This window comes from Bubalus kerabau, chromosome 4, assembly GCF_029407905.1.
Source record: "Bubalus kerabau isolate K-KA32 ecotype Philippines breed swamp buffalo chromosome 4, PCC_UOA_SB_1v2, whole genome shotgun sequence".
Classification (NCBI taxonomy): domain Eukaryota; kingdom Metazoa; phylum Chordata; class Mammalia; order Artiodactyla; family Bovidae; genus Bubalus; species Bubalus kerabau.
Genome location: NC_073627.1, coordinates 166,357,744 through 166,376,636, shown reverse-complemented (window position 1 = coordinate 166,376,636; position 18,893 = coordinate 166,357,744). Strand labels below are relative to the sequence as shown.

The 18,893-nt window shown below is 41.9% G+C and overlaps 1 protein-coding gene across 5 annotated transcripts in view; it reads right to left on the bottom strand.

Annotated features, from left to right (window-relative positions):
- The window catches only part of ZNF462 (zinc finger protein 462), a 153,775-nt gene that overhangs the window by 114,990 nt on the left and 19,892 nt on the right, over positions 1–18,893 (bottom strand). The window contains exon 1 of one of the 5 annotated variants that reach the window (XM_055579236.1): positions 15,434–15,770. The exons of the other annotated variants lie outside the window; for them this stretch is intronic. The gene's annotated coding sequence lies outside the window, so the exon portion shown is untranslated. Of the gene's footprint in view, positions 1–15,433; positions 15,771–18,893 lie in introns of those variants that run through there. 5 annotated transcript variants of the gene reach the window in all.

The window sequence follows — 18,893 nt, the reverse complement described above, 5'->3', positions numbered from 1 at the left end:
GTTAACATTCTTTTAAACAATCAGGATAACCAGAAACAAAAACTCAACTACAGAATGTGACTTTAAAAATCTTATTATGTAAAATGTGGAATTTAGAAAAGCTGTACTCAGAGGAAATTTCATAGCTCTATGAAAATTATGAAGAAATAATAATACTTCTTGTAAATCAAGAAATAAGAATAAATGAATTAAACACCTAACTCAAGAAAAACAGCAAGAAAGAATTTAATTAAGATAAAGATAAAAAAATCAGGAGTCAAAAAAAACCCCAATAAAACTGACTGAGTAATCACTTATTTTTTAAAAATGCAATTCTGTGCAAAATTAAATAAAAACCACTATCTAGCCTAATAAGTGGAGGGAAGGCAAAACACAAATATAAAAAAATTATAAGCAGAAAACATCCAGAATGTAAATGAAAATAAAATATAATTTAAAAATTACTATGTACAACTCATAATAATATTTGTAAACCTAAGTGTCAGAGATGATTGTCTGGAAACACATACACTACCAAAATTAATCCAAGAAAAGAAACCCAATCAAAGAAGGTTTTCAAAAATTCAGTATATCAGATGATTTTTAAATTGGTCCAAAGTCTAAAGCATAAGAGTTTCACCAATTTATCTCCAAACACACTACAGTGTAGCATAAATATCAAAGCTCACTGCCAAAACAACAAATAGTAATATAAAAATAATAAAAGTAGACCAATGCACTTAGAAACATCAGGGAAAAAATTCACAATAAAATCCAGGTGCATATTACAAGAATATCACTCCATGCTCAAGTGGGGTTCACTAAAGGAAGGCAGTATTTCAGTACAAGAAAATCTAGGGAACTCTCTGGTGGTCCAGTGGTTAAGACTGTCACTGCTGAGGGCGCAGTTCAACCCCTGGTTGGAGAACTAAGATCCCAGAAGCCATGCACAGCCAAAAAAGAAAATCTATATTCTACCATATTAGGAAGTCAAAGAAGAAAAAAATGATTTCATCAACATAGAGGGACTGGACACCATTTGATGAAATCCCAGAACTATTTATTATTAAGATGTTTTAGTAAGATATATATAAACATTTTAATGTATATATATATAAAACTCAGCAGCATGCTTAATAATAATACATTATAAAAATTCAAATAAAAATCAGACAAGGATCATCACTATTACCTAGCATTGTGGAAATCCTAGCCAATGCACTTGTACAAGAAAACAGAGAGACATAACAATTGGAAAATATGAGATAAAGTCTCTAATATTTACCAGATAATTCACCTGAGTGTGGGCCCAGGTGAATGACACTTTCTACTTAATAATTTAACATATTTTTCTTTCAACAAGATGTTATTACTTTAACATTTAAAACCACCATGAAATGTCAAGCACCAGAGTGAGCTGGCAAGGTATTGTTAGTTATCAGTGGTTTGTACCTCAGTTCACCAAGAATATTGACTCTTCTGCCAACCCTGGCATTCCATTTTCTACCCAATTTGACTCTTTAATGACTCTTTAAGTCAATAATGGACTTCCTTGGTGGCTCAGATGGTAAAGCGTCTGTCTACAATTCGGGAGACCTGGGTTCCATCCCTGGGTCAGGAAGATCTGCTGGAGAAGGAAATGGCAATCCACTCCAGTACTATTGCCTGGAAAATCCCATGGACAGAGGAGCCTGGTAGGCTACAGTCCACGGGGTCACAAAGAGTCGGACACGACTGAGCAACTTCCTTTCCTTTCCTTTCTTTCCTTAAGTCAATAATGTCAGATGATCCCTATCTAGTAATTTCAGGAACTCCAGCTTTAAGGTCAGAAAGACAATTTTTCATGGATTATATCTGCATATAATCAAGTCTGAAGCAACAGGTTGCTCCACCCATGTATTGAAGCTATACTCTATCTCCTCCTTTAAGGAATTTTAAGCAAGTGGGTGGAAAACTGTAAGGATGACCTCCTGAAATCAAATTAAGAGGCCCAAACCAATGTCTTTCCCTCATAACCATCTAGAAGAATCTCAGCCTTGGATCTGTGTTACTCAATGTTGTCTCCCTACTCTGCAGTGGTATCCCTGCAAATTCATGGTTTCAAACTTACCCATAGTCTGCAGTCTGAGAAGTGGAAGAGGTTTCCAGCTTCTGTCTCCCTTTCCATTTCTCTTGCCCATGGGTACCTATCCTCTCCCTCCTCTCTTGCCACAATGGAAGGCAGGCTGCACTCCTTTCTATCTAAGACCTGGGCTCTGACCAACCCTTTCCTGCCTCACCTGGGAGCCCACCTAGTCTGCATTTTCAATTTCTCTCTGATTACAGCTAAGTCTTTCCCATCTTAAAGTCTCCTATCCACTCACCCCTCCTCAAAACACACACAAACACACTTACACACTCCACATCCCCCTGACCTATATTCTCCCCTGGGAAAACAACACAAGTACAGTCAAAACCACCTCGGGTTGAATCTCAACTCTATGCCTTATGAGCTATATGAATTCTTGACAAATATATAAATTCTCCAAACCTTTATTTCCTCATCCACACACAGAAATCCACATTTCATAGGGTAGTTGTGTGGAATAATCTGGATAATGACCACAAAGCATTTGGCATAGTAGCTGGCATATAGGAAGATGTAACTGTAATTGCCATAATTACCAAGAATTCCCCCTTTTCACAGACAAGCTGCTTTCGTGCTCCTTCCTTCTCCCTCAGTACTCTCCATCTGGTATTGTAACTACCATTCTGCAGAAACAAACGCACCCATGGTCAGGAATGACCTTCTTCGGACCAATGAAAGAATACTTCCACTCCTTATGTAACTCAACGGTGACTTCTGCACCATTCTCTATCATAACCTGCTTTCTCCTTTAAAATAACTCTTTCCCCTGGATACAGAAGAAATGTCTCCCCCAGAACTGCCTGTCTCCCCCAGAACTGCATTCATCTTTCAGTCTCACTTGGGACCAGGGTCTCTCAACCTCAGCATCACTGACATCTGGGGCCAGATTTTGTTGTTGGAGGGCTGTCCTGGGCACTGGAGGATGCTTGGCATTACCCCTGGCCTGCATCCAATAGATTCCAGTGTCATCTCCCTCCCTTCCCCTACTCACCCCCAGTAGTGACAACCAAAGTGTTTCTGCTGGTCTCACTGGAGACACTTGGGGGAAATCATCCCCAGTGAGAACCACTCTCTCCAGAAAACCCTGTCCAGCACTGCAGGGCTGAGCTGAGACCCTTCCTAGGTGTTCCTAACCCTCCCAAGCATTTCCCACACAGCACTGTCTGCCTAATTGCCTGTCTCCTCACACTGCAGTGTAAATTCCTTGGCAGCCGGGTCTATTTGGTTCAACCTCAGCCCATGCCAGTTTCTGGAACCCACATACTCTTCTTCCTCCCGCTGAAAACAAACTGGTTATAAGACACTCTAATAGGCTTCCCTGGGGGCTCAGTGATAAAGAATCTGTCTACCAACACAGAAGACATGGCTTTGAACCCTGGGTGGGAAGATCCCCTGGAGAAGGCAACCCACTCCAGTATTTTTGCCTGGAGAATTCCATGGACAGAGGAGCCTGGCAGGCTACAGTCCACGGGGTCGCAAAAGAACTGAACATGACTTAGCAACTAAACAACACCACCCCAACACTTTAATATAGATTTTCAAGATTAGAAAACCCCATGCAAAAAATGTAAACTTGGATTGTAACATGCATCCTTCTTGTACAAATGTGGGGGCAAGTGTCTCAGTAGCTAGAAAATAAGGCATCAGGCTGGACCGAAGGGCAGCATGTGTCTGGCGGGGGCAGGTGGAATGTTAATGCATGAGCTGAGCATCACAATGAGAGATGGGCTTTAGCCTCAGTCCTCCATGGCCACGAACTGGGGGCCTGTTCTACCAGGAGATCAGCAGGACCCTTCTGCTGGTTTCCCTCTGTATTCTCAAATTTAAGTTATCTCCTTCCTAATCTTAATGCTGTCCTTGTCTTAAGACTTCCTGGCTGATTTGGAAATTTTGAAACTTACCGATACGTTTCTACCTTCATCCTCCTCCCTTCATATCCTTGTGCGCATTACTACGCTCCTTATACTGTCCCTGCCTCTGGCAATGAAATTTCAGACAAAGAAGAGTGTCCTTACAAAATACCATTTTCACTCATAAAACATTGCTGTATTCCAGGAAGCTGATGTATTGGAGGGATGGGAAATGTCAGGATTGAAAAGAACTAACTGGTCTCCAAACAGTTTATTTCTATGGAATTTCTCAAAAAAAAAAATGTCTTTGAAGGCCCACATATTAAACAGAAATGAGGTCACTGATGGTCAAGGTTCACTACAGAGTAGGCAAAGCTCTCGTCTCCAAAGCTAAGTACCCCAGGCATCCAGCTCCTTGGCCTGCATTACAAAGCCCGTGCTTCTCCTTAAGGAATTCTTAGGGGAAAATTCTAAAGAATTTTCACAGGTATAAATCAGTGAAAAAATTAGCTGCACAACAGAATGCACTGTCTCTTGCTAGTTAAATAATGATGGTAATAACAATGATGTTAGTATATAAATACAGGAAAACAATGAGAAAATATATTCCCCAAACCCTCCACGGTGAAGTGATCTCTGGGAGTGGAGTTAAAAAGGACTTTCACTTTCCCTGAATTCCAGCTTCTAGAATGTTTGTATATTTGTTATTAGTATGTCAGTTTTACGAGCTGCAGATGATTTTTTAAAAGTTTGAGTGTTTTCAGAGAAATAAACAAGCAAAACAGTTCCCCTTAAAAAAAAAATCCCCAGGTCCAACAAGTCAGCCCACATATTAGGGAACATGTGGGTGTGTGATCACTTTGGTGTGTAAATACTTAATATGTGTCCACATAATAATGTGGGCATGTTAACAAAAGCAGCACAGCCAAGACTGACCACAGAACACTAACTGCCTATTAGCAGATGGGCCCAATGGCAATGCTTTGCTAGCTCTCTACAGGAATTTCACACGGGAGCAGGTGCATCCCATACCACTTGAGAAAGCAAGGTTCGGCTGGAACACAAACTTTAATCAATCAGCGAACCCAGTTAACAAACCATTCCATCTAATGTTCAGTTTTGTTCTATGCGGCCCAAGAAAGACAAAGACTGTTCACCAGGGACTGCACCCTTTATCTTATACTTCAAAACAGGTACATCTTAAATGTCCCTGCAGGAAATATTAGAGGCAACATAATCCATTAGCCCCCTGGAGACACATGGGACACCAGTCATGACCACTTCATCCCACAACTGAGATAAGGTGAGAAATCTGAGACTCCATGAGGTAAAGTCTGGCTTAGAAGTATCTTCTCATTGCCAAGACCATTACATCACACATCTAGGCGGGTGAAAATGGAGTCGTTGACCTGGAGCTCTCTGCCCTCATTTAAAAGAAAAATCATTTTCAACTGAGTCCAAAACACATTTATTGACCAGCTACCATGTGCCAGCATCAAACATTTATTGAACACTTGAGTGCCTCCTAGATGGCTAGTATGGTTCTAGACCTGGGGGAACAAAGAAACATGGTCGGGGGTATGAAAGGCACTATATGGGGAGACAAAAGGTAGGTGTGAGCCATGCTCCTTCTCATGGAAGTTAAAATAGAGTTGGGACAAGACTAACAGAAAAGAAAGTAGAGAATAAAGAATTCTAAACACTTGATAATGAACCGTGGATTGTTACGGCACAGTTTCCAAGTACAAAGATGAAGAGAACAGCTGGGAAAGCAAAGGACACAGTGGGTCCATGGGTTTGATAATGAATGTTCTTGAAAGCTAAGCAGCCAGCTGGGTCAGTAGAACTCGCCCAGGTATGAGCGAAGAGAGATAAAAGGATCTCGCCCTAGAAGTTAGGATCTAGCTTTACTGCCCACCACCTGACCTCAGGCTAGATATTCAACTGCTTCCTCACCTGTATAATGGAACTAAAAATATCCATCTCATAGGGATGAAATAAGATAATGTCGATGGCGTCTCAAATGTCAGGCCCCTCCCTCCCTCCCTCCCTTCAATGGGAGAGCATCAGGGAACTCTTACCATCCTTAATCAGGGGAATGTGATATAATGAAAGCTACATCCTCTCAAGATGATTTTGGCAGCAATAAGAAGGACTTCTAGGGGAGCGAGGAGGGCAGGAAGAGACACACGCTGCTAAAGCAGCTGCTGAGATGGTCCAGGGATGAGACAAAGTAGGACTGGCCAGGAAGATGTCCTGGAGGTGAGGAGGAGGTGGTAAAACCTACACAGTATTTAGAAGGGAGAGATGACAAGAGCTAATGCTCTGAGGGCTGATCTAACCACCTGGTCAACACTTTCTGACACAGCAAGTAACTGTCAAGATGTGGTCCAAGTTGATTTTTATTCAACACTGTCAAGAAGAGTTAGTTCTTCAATGATTGATGAAAAATTGTATTTTTTAACTGCATTTTTAAAAAGAACAGTGCCAATGAAGGTGTAGACTATTATCCAAGAACTTTAAGAAGCAACAGTCTTTAGGGTGGAATACTTCACTGGATGGTACTCAGAGATACTCCATCAAGCTATAATACTTCCATCAACATATGATAATGGCATTTGCATGTATTTTCCAAGATAGCAAGGAAATTACCTAGACTAGCACTGTCAGAAAGAAAGAAATGCAAGCCACAGATAGAGAAATTTTAAATTTTTTGACAGCTAGGAACAGGTGTCATTAGTTTCAGTAATATGGTCTATTTAGCCTAATATATCCAAAAGTATTATTTCAACATATAACAAAAACACATTCATGAGATATTTTACATTTTTCTTCCATTAAGTCTCAAAAATTTAGTCTATTTGAGACTTATAGCACCATCTCCATTCAGACCAGGCACATTTCAAATGCTCAAAATAGCTCAGGGCTACTGTATTGGACAATGGGGGGGTCCAAAAACAAAGCACTTATTCAATTGAGTTTTCACTGTAATTCACCTTGAGGTAGCCTCTACTGCAGCTGAACATCTGGAGTAAAAGATTTTTAAATGCTAATCTAATCACACCACTTCCTTGACCTACAGCCCTACAATATCTTTACATTTGCCTCAAGACTAACCAGTTAGGGATCTCTTCCATTCAAGGAGAGTCTGTCACATTAAGTTTTATGGATTACCGAAATAACATCTTGACATCTTCTATAAGAACAGAGATACAAAGATCTGCCTTAAAGCACACTCTCTCTACCTATAAAGTCAAGCTGGTTTTGTAATGCACCAACCCCAGCGCTGATCCAGCTGAAAAACACCTTGGGCCAACAAGGACTGTTTTGAACCTGGCAGATGGCCTGCCCAGCAGCATCCAGCATGGCAGTTAACAGCATGGGGTCAGAGCATATTTGCCTGGGTTTGTACCCACTTACTTATTGTCTGGTCTTAGTAAATTGTATACCCCCTCTATGCCTCCGTTTCTTCACCTGCAAAAAGAAATGTTTTAAAAAAGATAGTACTATTCACAGAATTATAGTATCAAATGAGGATCAAGTGAGGTAATATATAAAAACTACTTGGGCACGTAGTCTGTCACCAGTAATTCTTAGCCATTATTTTCAAGGACTTCTTGGTCCTCCAGAAACACCAGAACCATGTTTTTCAGCAATCTCAGAGAGGTCTGTACCAGTACTGCCCAAGGGCAAGAGCACAGCTGACCTGCGTTCATAACCCTGCATTGACACCTAACACAGATGTGACCACGTGACAATTACTTAACCTCTCCGAGCATCCGTTTTCTCATCTGCTAAATAGGATCTACTGAATAATAATGGGGAAGACTAGACAACAGAGTGGGTCATCTGGCCCTTAGAAATGATAGGGCCTGCCCTCTCTTGAGTACTACTTACATTTCCCTTCCCCTCCTCCATCAGAGCCTAACAAAACACATTAATTTGGGAATGAATTAGGGTGCATCTCTTCTGAGTGAAGGCTAAGGGAAACCATTATGACAGGACTGTTTACTATTTCAGTGGGCATCTACTGTCTTATCAAATCTTTACTGTGTCTTTAATCATCACCAAAATCCATTCCACATAAGCCACAGCAAGCCATCAGAGTCACTGGCTCCAAGAAGGACTATTCTATGAAGAGCATGGCAATTTCCTTCCACAATGATACATTCTCACAAGGTTAGAGGATGTCTCCTGAATATCCTCAACTTCCTTTAAAAGCCTACAAAGCATTTGTCATTCATGGGTGAGTCATGCATGGTGTCCTGGAAAGGACTGGTCAGAAGGCAAGGTTTGGGACTTTGTCCTGGCTTTCCACCAACTGTGACTTTGGGGAAGTCACTTGACCTTTGTGGGTAAGAGAGCACATGTGCTTCATAGCGTTGTGGTGGAGAACAAATGTATGTAGTGTGTACTGAAAGCCCTGCCTCATTGATGAAGAGTTCAGCAGATCAACACACAAGGCGAGATGAACTTGACTTCCACACTTTACTGCCTTGGTCGCATATTTTGGAAATTTGTTCTAAGATAAAGAATAGCCATATGTCAGCTGTATCATCTTCTACCTCTTTTCCCAGTTCCAGAGTTAAGAACTGGAGATCCAGACCTCTGACTCTGAAAGCAAGAATAGGATGAGGCAAAGAGGCAAGAAGCCTGAGGCCAGGGTGACTCATGGCTGTGGAATTCCTAAGCCGGTGGAATGCTCTCTGTATTTCTCTTCCCTGTCAAGTCTCTGGGTTAGCAAGGTACAGATGACACAGGGAGGAAACAGGTGTTATTTCTCTGCAGACCAAATTTTTATATAGGCACACATACATGAATGCATGTGTGTGCACCTGCCTCTAGCTACAAAGGTCAAGATCTATTAGGCTGTATAAAAGCAGAAATCAACACTGTGTTTTAAGAAAAGGGTTGTAGAAAGTATAGCATCTCTTCAGGTGTCTTCTTCATTGCCTCGGAGTTTGGCAAATTAAACGCCATAAATCCTATGATACAAATTAAATATTTTTAATAAAAAATGTTAGGTAAAAAGGAAGAGAACTCCTCTGACAAGCCATTAAAATTCTCAAATGTTGTGAACCTCTGAAGTCATGGTTTAGTATGTGGGACACAGGGATATATGGGGTTGTGTGAGAGGCTTAATGATGCCAGAATTTTTTTCTAAGTTAAAATTAAAAAAAAAACAAAGATGGTCCAAAATCTAAACCAAATAAAGCCTGTATTACATGCTCATGCATAAAGCTACTTAATCTTCTATTGAAGCTGTGCTTTTGTTAAATGGATGCCAGGATCATTCTAGAACAATAGGAAAGGACCTCAAAGGGGACATTCCAAATATCTTGTGCATGGATTTTCTCACACAGCTGTAGTTATTACAAGTCTATTAAACCAGCTGCTAATAATTTTCAAATGGTCCATTCGTTCTACCAATGACCTTGGGCCAACACCAATTTCAGACCTTATCTTCATGTCTTAATCAACAGCTTCAAATGGAATCCCCTCCTCTTTCAACTGAGAAATGCATTTTGAAGAAAGACTGTTGACTGCATGGCTTCTTTGTCACCAGGGAATTTGTGTAATGTGGAATTTAACCTACAAACCCCAATCTTCCTGAAAGGAAAATGATTCCTCTGAGATTCCCTTCTCTACAGCAAGGTGAAAATGAAACTTTTTTCCCCCCTTTTTCTTCCTTGTTTAACAGAACAAAATTCACGGATGGGTCTCTCAGGGCTCTGGAAAACTCTGAATGTGCTTGATCAACAATGGGAACTGATCCAGGATTTAAAAAAAAAAATGCCAGGAAAATATATCTTAAGCAACTTCAGATAAATCTAAGAAAACATCACCTTGTCTATAATCAAGGGTGTGGTGAGGAAAAGAACTTACACAAGTGATTTCATTTTCAGATGTGATGTATTAACGGGACCAAAGATGATTCGCAGAGAAATCAACACCATGAAAACAAGAGTGCCAAGACGGAAAGGAATGTCCTTTTCTTAGGCTTGGAACCGAAAATATTTTTCTCTCTCGTGACCATCTTAACTTCAAAAGCAGAAGCAAGGAATGTCAATCCGTATGGAGCTCCTCTGGCGGCTGACTCTGTTTCCATTCTTTACACAGAGAAGGGGAAAGGCAGCCCATTGTGTGTGTCCGCCAAGAGAAAAGAGAAAGAAAAAAGAAAATACCACTTGTTTTTAAACTTTCCAAGGACACAGATAACTCAGGGGGGATGAAAACACAGAGATGAAGAAAGATGATTTGGGAATTCATTGTTGGAATTAAAAAATCAAGAAAGTGGGAGAAGTCAAGAAATGTCAGAATTTCCAGTACCAAAAAGAATGGGCTTCATAGCTTGTGTGCTAGAAAAAAAATGCTTTCTTTTGCCTCTTTTTGTTACTTCTTCAGTACTCTTATTCCAGCAAGAACTTTTCTTCAATATGGTAATTATCTCCATCTCCCATTTCCTAGAAATCCATCATCTCCTTTTTCGAGCCAGTGTATTCTCTGCCCCACCCTTTTGACTTTTTAAACTAATTCTCATCAAATTAGCTTAAAAAAAAAATCTTGATTTCCTGCGCTAGCCACATTCTTTGTGCCCCTCCTCCCAAAAAAAAAAAAAAAGGCCTCATCCTTTTACTTAACTAGAAAGGTACAGAGGATATTAGGAATGCCATTTAGTCTTCAGGAATAAAGATGAGAAAGTGGCTTGGGGCATCTCTCTGTTCACTCTTGCTGGCAAGTTTCCAGGCAAAAGTATTTGGTAATCTCATGATAATTGGACAACACAGCCCCATTATGCACTCCCTACGATGCAATATTGTTTCATGTCACAGCATGATGCAAGTGACATGAGCTTTGGTGTCGAAGACAAAGGCAGAGAGTGACCTCTGGAATTCCATAGCAAAGCACATGCCCTCTGACCTGGACACATTGGGCTAGCCTGAGACACTCACCCATACAATGAAGGTAAGCCAAAATGTAGCCCCGTGAGTCTCGACTATTTCTCATTACAAACAGTGTTTAGCCTAATCACATAATAAAACAATGAATACCCATTGTGGTTGTGGGCACAGAGAACTGTGGAATATAGATATAGATTATTTAACTGAACTGTTTCATGTGCTATAGAGTGTGCTAGGTTTTTATATGCCTGAAAAGGGACTCTAGAAGTAGATGAACAAATTTTCCTAAAGATGTTTGGGAAACTCCTCCAAAGCAAGAAACCAGAAAAATCTCCACTGTTCCTGAAAGAGGTACTTCAGGGGTTGCTGGGGTGATGACTGGAATTTCTGAGGTACATACATGCAAATAAGGCTTGAACACAGACTGACAACAAACTTGAAGAAGAAGGTCATCCACAGCCCACTCAGAGCCAGGGAAGCCGTATTTGTGGTTTTAATTGCCTAAAGAACTGCATGCCGTCACTAGATTTTTATCAACTTTTAGCAGAATGTCAAGCAATGACACGTACAGAGGTTGCCCTCTACAGAAAGAGCCTAGCCTAAGACTACTGGTGGGCTACAGTCCATGGGGGGGCAAAAGATTCAGACACGACTCAGCAACTTAACCACAACAAAGAATCCTATAGGCATATTAGAAGAAGGCAGAAGGAACACAGTCAATGCAGAAATCAGTCTAGAGCATAAAGCATTCAAGGGGAGGGTGATGTCCATTCACTGGTATGGATATACCTCTACATCAATGCCACGTGCAGCTTCTTAAGAAACTGATCCTGCATTCTGATCACCTGGCTGTCCTGACATATCTGCAAGAATAGATCACAAGAAAGACATCCAATCTCTTTATTGAGGGGGCTGATCTTCAGCAAGTAGAGAGAGCACAGAAGCCCAAGAAAATTCATGACGGTGCACCCTACGAGGTGTGGCCATGCGTTACACCTGCTGACTATGGGAGATAGAAACACTAGATTATGAGCTTCTAGAAGACAGGAGCTGGTCTTTCTGTCCATCTCCAATGTTTAGCACAAACGTTCAGTAAATGCTTGAATGAATGACAAAATGAATGAGTAAAATACAAGTAAGTCTGGTGTCTAGCCTTCAAAGCCAGGTTACCAGGCTTTCTTTCTTCAACGAACCAAGAGTCTGAGCCAGGAAAGACTATGCTAGCACCAAGGGCAACCCCAAATCAAAGAGCAGGGCAGGGGCTGCGCAACCTGACAAAGAAGCGCTCAGCAGCTCTGTTCCCTTTTAACTAGACTGTCCGCTCCATATCCCATATCCCACCATGGGCATGACTTTCAAATCCAAAAGACAGCAGCGGGGATGGCAGCAACCTGAGCTTGTTAACAATCCCAACAGGGGAGCAAAGAGACAGGCAAGTTTTGTAAGACAAATGGCAGGGAGGCTCAATTTCTGAGCCCTCTCTTTTAAAGGGGGTGCAGAGGAAGGGTGTGTATGGAGGGAGGGGAAGTACTGACTTCCACCTAGGTGCCCCATTAGGCCAATATTTTGGAAAACCAGGTGTGTGCAATTTGCTTATTAAAGTTCTCACCCTGGGGCAACTGACAAGACTCATCAGTCCTGGAAGACAAGTGCTATGACCCCAAGGCAAGTTAAAGCATATCCGGAATATTTTAAACTAGAAAGGGAATCTTTTTGTTAAAGTGAAAGGGGATCATTTTGCTGAAACAACCGACTGGGAGGAAAAGAAATTTAAGAGTGGTTTGTTTCCCCGGTTTGTGCAGAAATTAGACCATTATCTTCCAAAACAAAGGCTCAAGGTTAGATGGCTGTTCCAGAAGGAGCTAAAGAAACGTTTTTTTATTGATGATTCTAAAAGCAGCAATGTTTCTAAAGGAAATGTTCCAGCGGAGGGCAAAAGCACCAAGGTGGGCTACCTCACCTACTTGCCAAAAGGTCTGAAGTCAACATTCTTTTGAATACCAAGATCTGGATGACTTTTCCTATTCACTGGCTAACATGGTAGGAACAGGTATACATGTGAGATGGCCAATGGGAACAGCCGGCAGCGGCATTGCTTAAGAGGAGCTACTGGCCGCTGAAGATGCTAAAATACAGGAAAGCCTCAATTCTGTTTTCCAGACCAGCCAAGAGGGGCCAACGGAGGCACCTGCATGAGAAATCACAGAGCCCTTACTATGCTGTTATCAATAGCGGTGATCTCAAATTACACGTTAACAGATTGCTCTGCCTGTGAAACAGAGCTCCCTCCCTGCCAAATGCTGACCCGGTTCCGGGCAAAGTATTATCACACTTTGTTCATACACAGGAAAACGATGGCAGAGTTCTGGTAGTCAATGATCCACACCCTGCAGATAAACAAAGCTGCATCTATACACCACCACTCCCCTGCCTGCCTAGAGCTGGGCTTGACAGCCACAAACTCACAATGCTCTTGAAATTCCCAGGCACATTTATACCTACCACTGGTCCTAATGACAGCTCATCGCTGGCAGTAGAAAGGGTTCTAAACTTATATTTAAAACCTCGTGAGGGGTCACATCACAAGAAAATTTATGACCAAAGTTTTTCCTTCCAAATTTACTACATCAACTACCGAAAAATAACTTCTAAAAGTCCTCTTTAAAGACAGTTTGGTCATTCTATCGGTATAACATCTACAGGTTCTAACATGAGGCAAGGCAATCACGCCCCAGGTGGATTCTGTGATCAACAGTTCATGTTTCTCATTAAAATAAAGGAAAGAGAGAGAAACAAAGTGTACACTGTGGGTTTGGCTTTGTTCCTCAAGATCTAGAGGGTTTTTGTGCTTCTCAACAACTTAGTTACATTGGGCAAGTGCTCGATCTTGGATCCAATTTCTCTGGCATAAAATGAGATTAAATAAATGATCTCCAAGTTCCATCTACTTTCAAAATCTCATCTAACAGGTAGGGAGACTATCAGGTAATATCTTGGTGCCATGATGGTCAGGACCCAGGGATCTTAGCTTGGCTGGCTTCTGCAACTTAACTGCTTGACCCTGGACAAGTTTACAACCTTCCTGAACCATCTGCAGAGGGAAGGGATTTAATGTAGATGTTCTGGGAGGTCCCTTCCAGCAGGTTGGCAATGAAAGGCAAACTGTGGACAACATGTAAGAACAAAGAAGAAGATAGCATTGATGCACAGATATATGGAATCTGGGGCTTTTCTGGTGGCGCGATGGTAAAAAAAATCCACCTGCCAATTCAACAGACACAACACACTCAGGTTCTACCCCTGGGTTGGAAGATCCCCTGCAGTAGGAATTTCTAATATTCCTGCCTGGAAAATTCCATGGACAGAGGAGCCTGGTGGGCTACAGTGCATGGGGTCACAAAGAGTCAGGCAAGACTGAACACAAGTATGATATAGACTCTAAAAAAACCGGACTGATGAACCTATTTGCGGGGCAGGAATAGAGACACAGTCACAGACACAGAGAAAGGACTTGTGGACACAGTGGGAAAAGGGGAGGGTGGGATGAATTGAGAGAGTAGGCACTTGGGAGGGAGTGAGTCTGTGACTTTAAAACACATACTTGCAACTATGAGGAAGTGCCCCCACCAAGGATTTCCCCTCTCCTACAGGCTTCTCCTTCTCTGCTTCATCTCCACACTCTTTCCCAACAAGCCTAGACAAGGCACAGACTCCTCCAAGTGGGGCTCCAGGCGGTCTCCACCAATCGTTTAAAATTGGCACAAGAACTGGAAGCTCTTTGCCAGCACTATGGTAGGGGAATATGCATAGATGGTCTAGACAGCAAACTGAAATTCCATCTCAGGCTTCTTAAGTAACTCCTTACATTGTGGACTTTGGACAAATCACCGTAGCCTTTCCAGAAATGCACAATACCGGGGTTGGCCACGATGATTTCATGGGCCTCTTCTAGCCTGAGATGTTGTCCCTTTGAATATAACCAGTGACTTGACATTCAAGGCAGAAAGACAGGAACTCCTTTCCCTTTTGGACCCTATCTCCTCCTGTTTTTCGTAGTTGACACCTGCTGTGTACCCATGGGTCAAGATTTAGAATGTGCTCACAGACTATGTCTGGATCCTGCAGGCGGCACCCCAGCATTTTATTTATAAAACTGGGATCCAATGTCACTGCCAACATGCAGTGGCTTGAATCCTGAGAGCTGGAAACCCTTGAGTCATTATCAACTTTCGAAACAGGCACACATTTACTCGGCTCAACAGAAAGATGTTTCAAGCTTCAAAATAATTTCAGATTTACACAAACATACTGGAGTCATCATGAAAAGGCAGAGAAGTTTCAAGGGTGGTCTGGTGAGTAAACCACCTCAGCTACCTTCTTGCCACCCCACCCCTCATTCTGCCTTTTGTACAAAATCGAAGACGTTCCATGAGTCATCTCTCCTGAGAAGACCAACATGCCAGCACCTTGGGTATGAGTTGATTAGTATTTAGTAAAAGCCAAACGGTTCAAGGCTGTTATCTGATTCCAAACAGGCATCGCACATTTGTCAGGCAACCTTGAACATACTTTACCTTCTCCGGGGGCAAACACAAGCCTCCGTCTATCTAGATGAGGAGACATCCAAAGAGCAAAGCACTGTGAGGACTCTGTCTGGCATCTTCCCTGTGTCTTCAGGTGGTGTGTGTGAGGGGAGAGGGTCAGGGATGGAGGAAGGAACTGGAAACACTGAGGAATCAGATGGGTCCCAAGCACCAAGCGGTCCTCAACAGCAGTCCCTCGTGCAGAAGAGCCAATTCAGGTTGTCTTGGTTCTAAAGTCCTGATGGGGGCATGAGCTCTGTACCATATGCCTGAAGGGTGACCTCATGCTGATTTCTGCTGGGGCAGCTGGAATGGGCCAGGATCGCTTGCCACAGTGATCTGAGTCACTGCTCAGCAACATCTCGGGGTTAACAAGATCACATGTTCAGCTGCTACTTAAAGCCTTGGAGGGACTTCAACCTCTTAACTTGGGTAAGCGTTAGAAGCCTGGTAGGTAGTGTCCAACTCCTCAAAATAACTTTGAAGAGACTCTCTTCCATTCTTGGAGCTTCTAAGCATGCCAAGGACATGACCATGAGTTCTGAGGCCATGATCACTGTTCTCGGTTCCTAACAAATGACCGTCAAGAAGAGACATTCAACTTTCTTCTTTCTACTCAACTGTTTCTTCTCTGCTGCTTCTAAAACAACCTACTTCTCACTCCCTACAAGAAGACCTTCAAAGTTCAGAGGAAGAATGGAGAAAGAACATCAAACATCTTTAAAATATTTGTTCTGTAGCCACTCTTTTATGTGTGGGGGATTTTCTGCCATAATGTTGATGATTATTTGGGGGACAAACACCATAAAGAAAAAAAATAATTTTCCTGAACAATAAGGTCCTACTGTTTAGCACAGGGAACTATATTCAATAGCCTGTTACAAGCCATGATGCAAAAGAATATGAAAAAGACTATGCATATATGTATACTTGAATCACTTTGCTGTACAGCAGAAATTAACACGACATTGTAAATCAACTACTCTCCAATAAAATTTTGAAAAAGAAAAATAATTGGCTTCTTGAGAAAAAGCCAGGCAAAGTGATCAGTCAAATTCTGCAACAGGAGCATCTTCCTTTTTGTTGAGATTAATGAAGAAACACCCTGAAAAGGTTACATTGACCAAACACATTGCTTTGAAGCAGAATCTTCTCTCTAAGCTACCTCTTCTCTGTTGGGGACAATGTTTATTTAACTGGGTCATTCATTCATTCGTCACCAACCAAGCACTGAAGATCTATCACTTATCAGGCACATTACTAGACCCCAGATCAGGATGATCCTGTAGTCAAGGTCATTCTGATTCACAAATGGGTCAGTGACCCACAAATGGCCCAATATCAGAGGGAACGGGACAGGCAGGCAGTCATATGGAGCAAACCCTTGGTCTACAGGTGCATCTCTTTATTGTTAACAGAATACACACACACACACAGCTAATTGGATGGCTCAGCAGCAATCTCTTTGTATATAGAAATCAGCACAATGTAACCTCCGTTTGTTTCTGCCAAAGGTACTAATATGAAAAAAAACTGCATCCAATTTAATTGATGAATGACAGATATTCTGCTAACATGGGCCTCCATGGCAGAGGGAGGGGAAGGGGGATGGGGGATAACGGTGGTGAAGCATAGTAAGTGGCCTGCCACTAAGATGACATTTCTCCAAACCTAAAGCACTTGGTATACTGTACCCTTAAGGTGCCCTGGAGGTACTTAATTCCTGGGGAAGGAAAGACGAAAGCCTATTCTATAGCTCAAATTATCAGCAGCTACAAATACCAAGTTCTGACAGCATCTCTTTTCCTTTTCCTACATCCTGCATGTGAGACAGGAAAGCACCAGGGGCTGCTTCTCTCCTCCGTGCCAACCTAACAATTTCCAAGACCAGTGGTTCCTAAACCTGACTTCAAAGAACACACGTTCTGGGGTCCCACCCCAGACCTACTAAATCCCTCTCCAATGGTAGAAACTGAAAATTTATTTTTAATAATCTTCTTTTTTGTTTCCAAGTTCTCCAAATGATTCTGAAGATCAGCCCAGTTTGTAGGAATCACCGCTCTATACAATTAATGGTGATTCAAAAACCAAAAAACAAATTTAAAAGGACCTGTCCACCCCCTCCCACCTGATTCCCCACGTTTGTGGTTCCTCAAACATTTGCTTTCTGAGCAACGAAGAGAACAGCAGTCGCCTCCACCACCACCCAAATATCCAGCACTCAGCACATGAGACCCACAGATTCTTCACATTCTGAAGCTGTTAAAACAAACACTGTGTCTGGTGCAAAGTTTGCTCAGCAGCCCCCGGGGTTGTGTGGGCTCCCTTATCCATCTAAATGAACCAACCAAGGCTGCTGAGTCCAGGTAAAATGAAAAAAAAAAAAAAAAAATTCAAAGGAGTCTCAGACTTAGACTGGATTCCAACCAAATTTCAGACCAAAAGATGGACTAATCCCTTGCTGGCCATACAGAAACAGAAATAAGAACACAAGAATAAAATCAACTGTCCTTAGGCACATCAAATCACATCTTCCCTTTAAGCAATAACTTTTCTCAGGGTACCTGAACGTCAAACTTAGCCTCGCATGCATGGGAAATAACTAAGGACACAGATGCAGGACTTCTGTATGAGGTACCCTGGGAAAATGCAACTCCTGAGAATAGACTGGGATGCAACAGGAGGATTAAAATCAGAATCAGAAAATAAGACCATGAAGAGAAGTCTTTTCATTTTCTGTTCATACACTCTTCTGCCTTCACTGGGCCAACATTCACAGGGTCTCTGCTTCAGAAAGGCTTTGACTTTCCTGCTATTATCCTAGTCTTGCTTTAACACATACTTTATATTAGAATGCGTTCCAGGAAGCATATGGCAATAGAACTAGGTCAACCATTAACCAAATAACAGGAAACTGCTCTGCAGCGCACACCCTTCAAAAGCTTGCTTAATGAGCTGGCTCTTCAGAATATGTCCTTCAGTGAGGTTGGAACTAACAGGATCCAAGGGTTTCTCTAATAGTGCAAGGTCACCTCATACCTAGAAGGCTTCTGCACATCCTAGACTTTCAGTGGTTTAAACATTCTACTGAAATGTTCAGGAACCAAAGACAAAGGTGAGGAAACATGTTTTCTGAACCTGCTTGACCATCTTCAAGGGGCATGACTACTATCCTGGTTCCCCTGATTCATTCTTCCAATTTGTTAAACAATAGGAAACACTGCATGCTCATCTTTTCTCTCTATAACTTTTCTATATTCCTTGAGCTTCCATGAAATATATGCCACCATCCACTTAGGCTTGACAAGCCAAATAAAGTCTTGGGAAAATATCTGTCTTCTTTTTTCATATAAAACAACAAATGAATTTCCTCTAGAACCATTGGCCTTGAATCATTGAGTACTCCCGAGTTTGAACGTTTCCTCTCCAATGTTTCAGGCTCAACTCTATG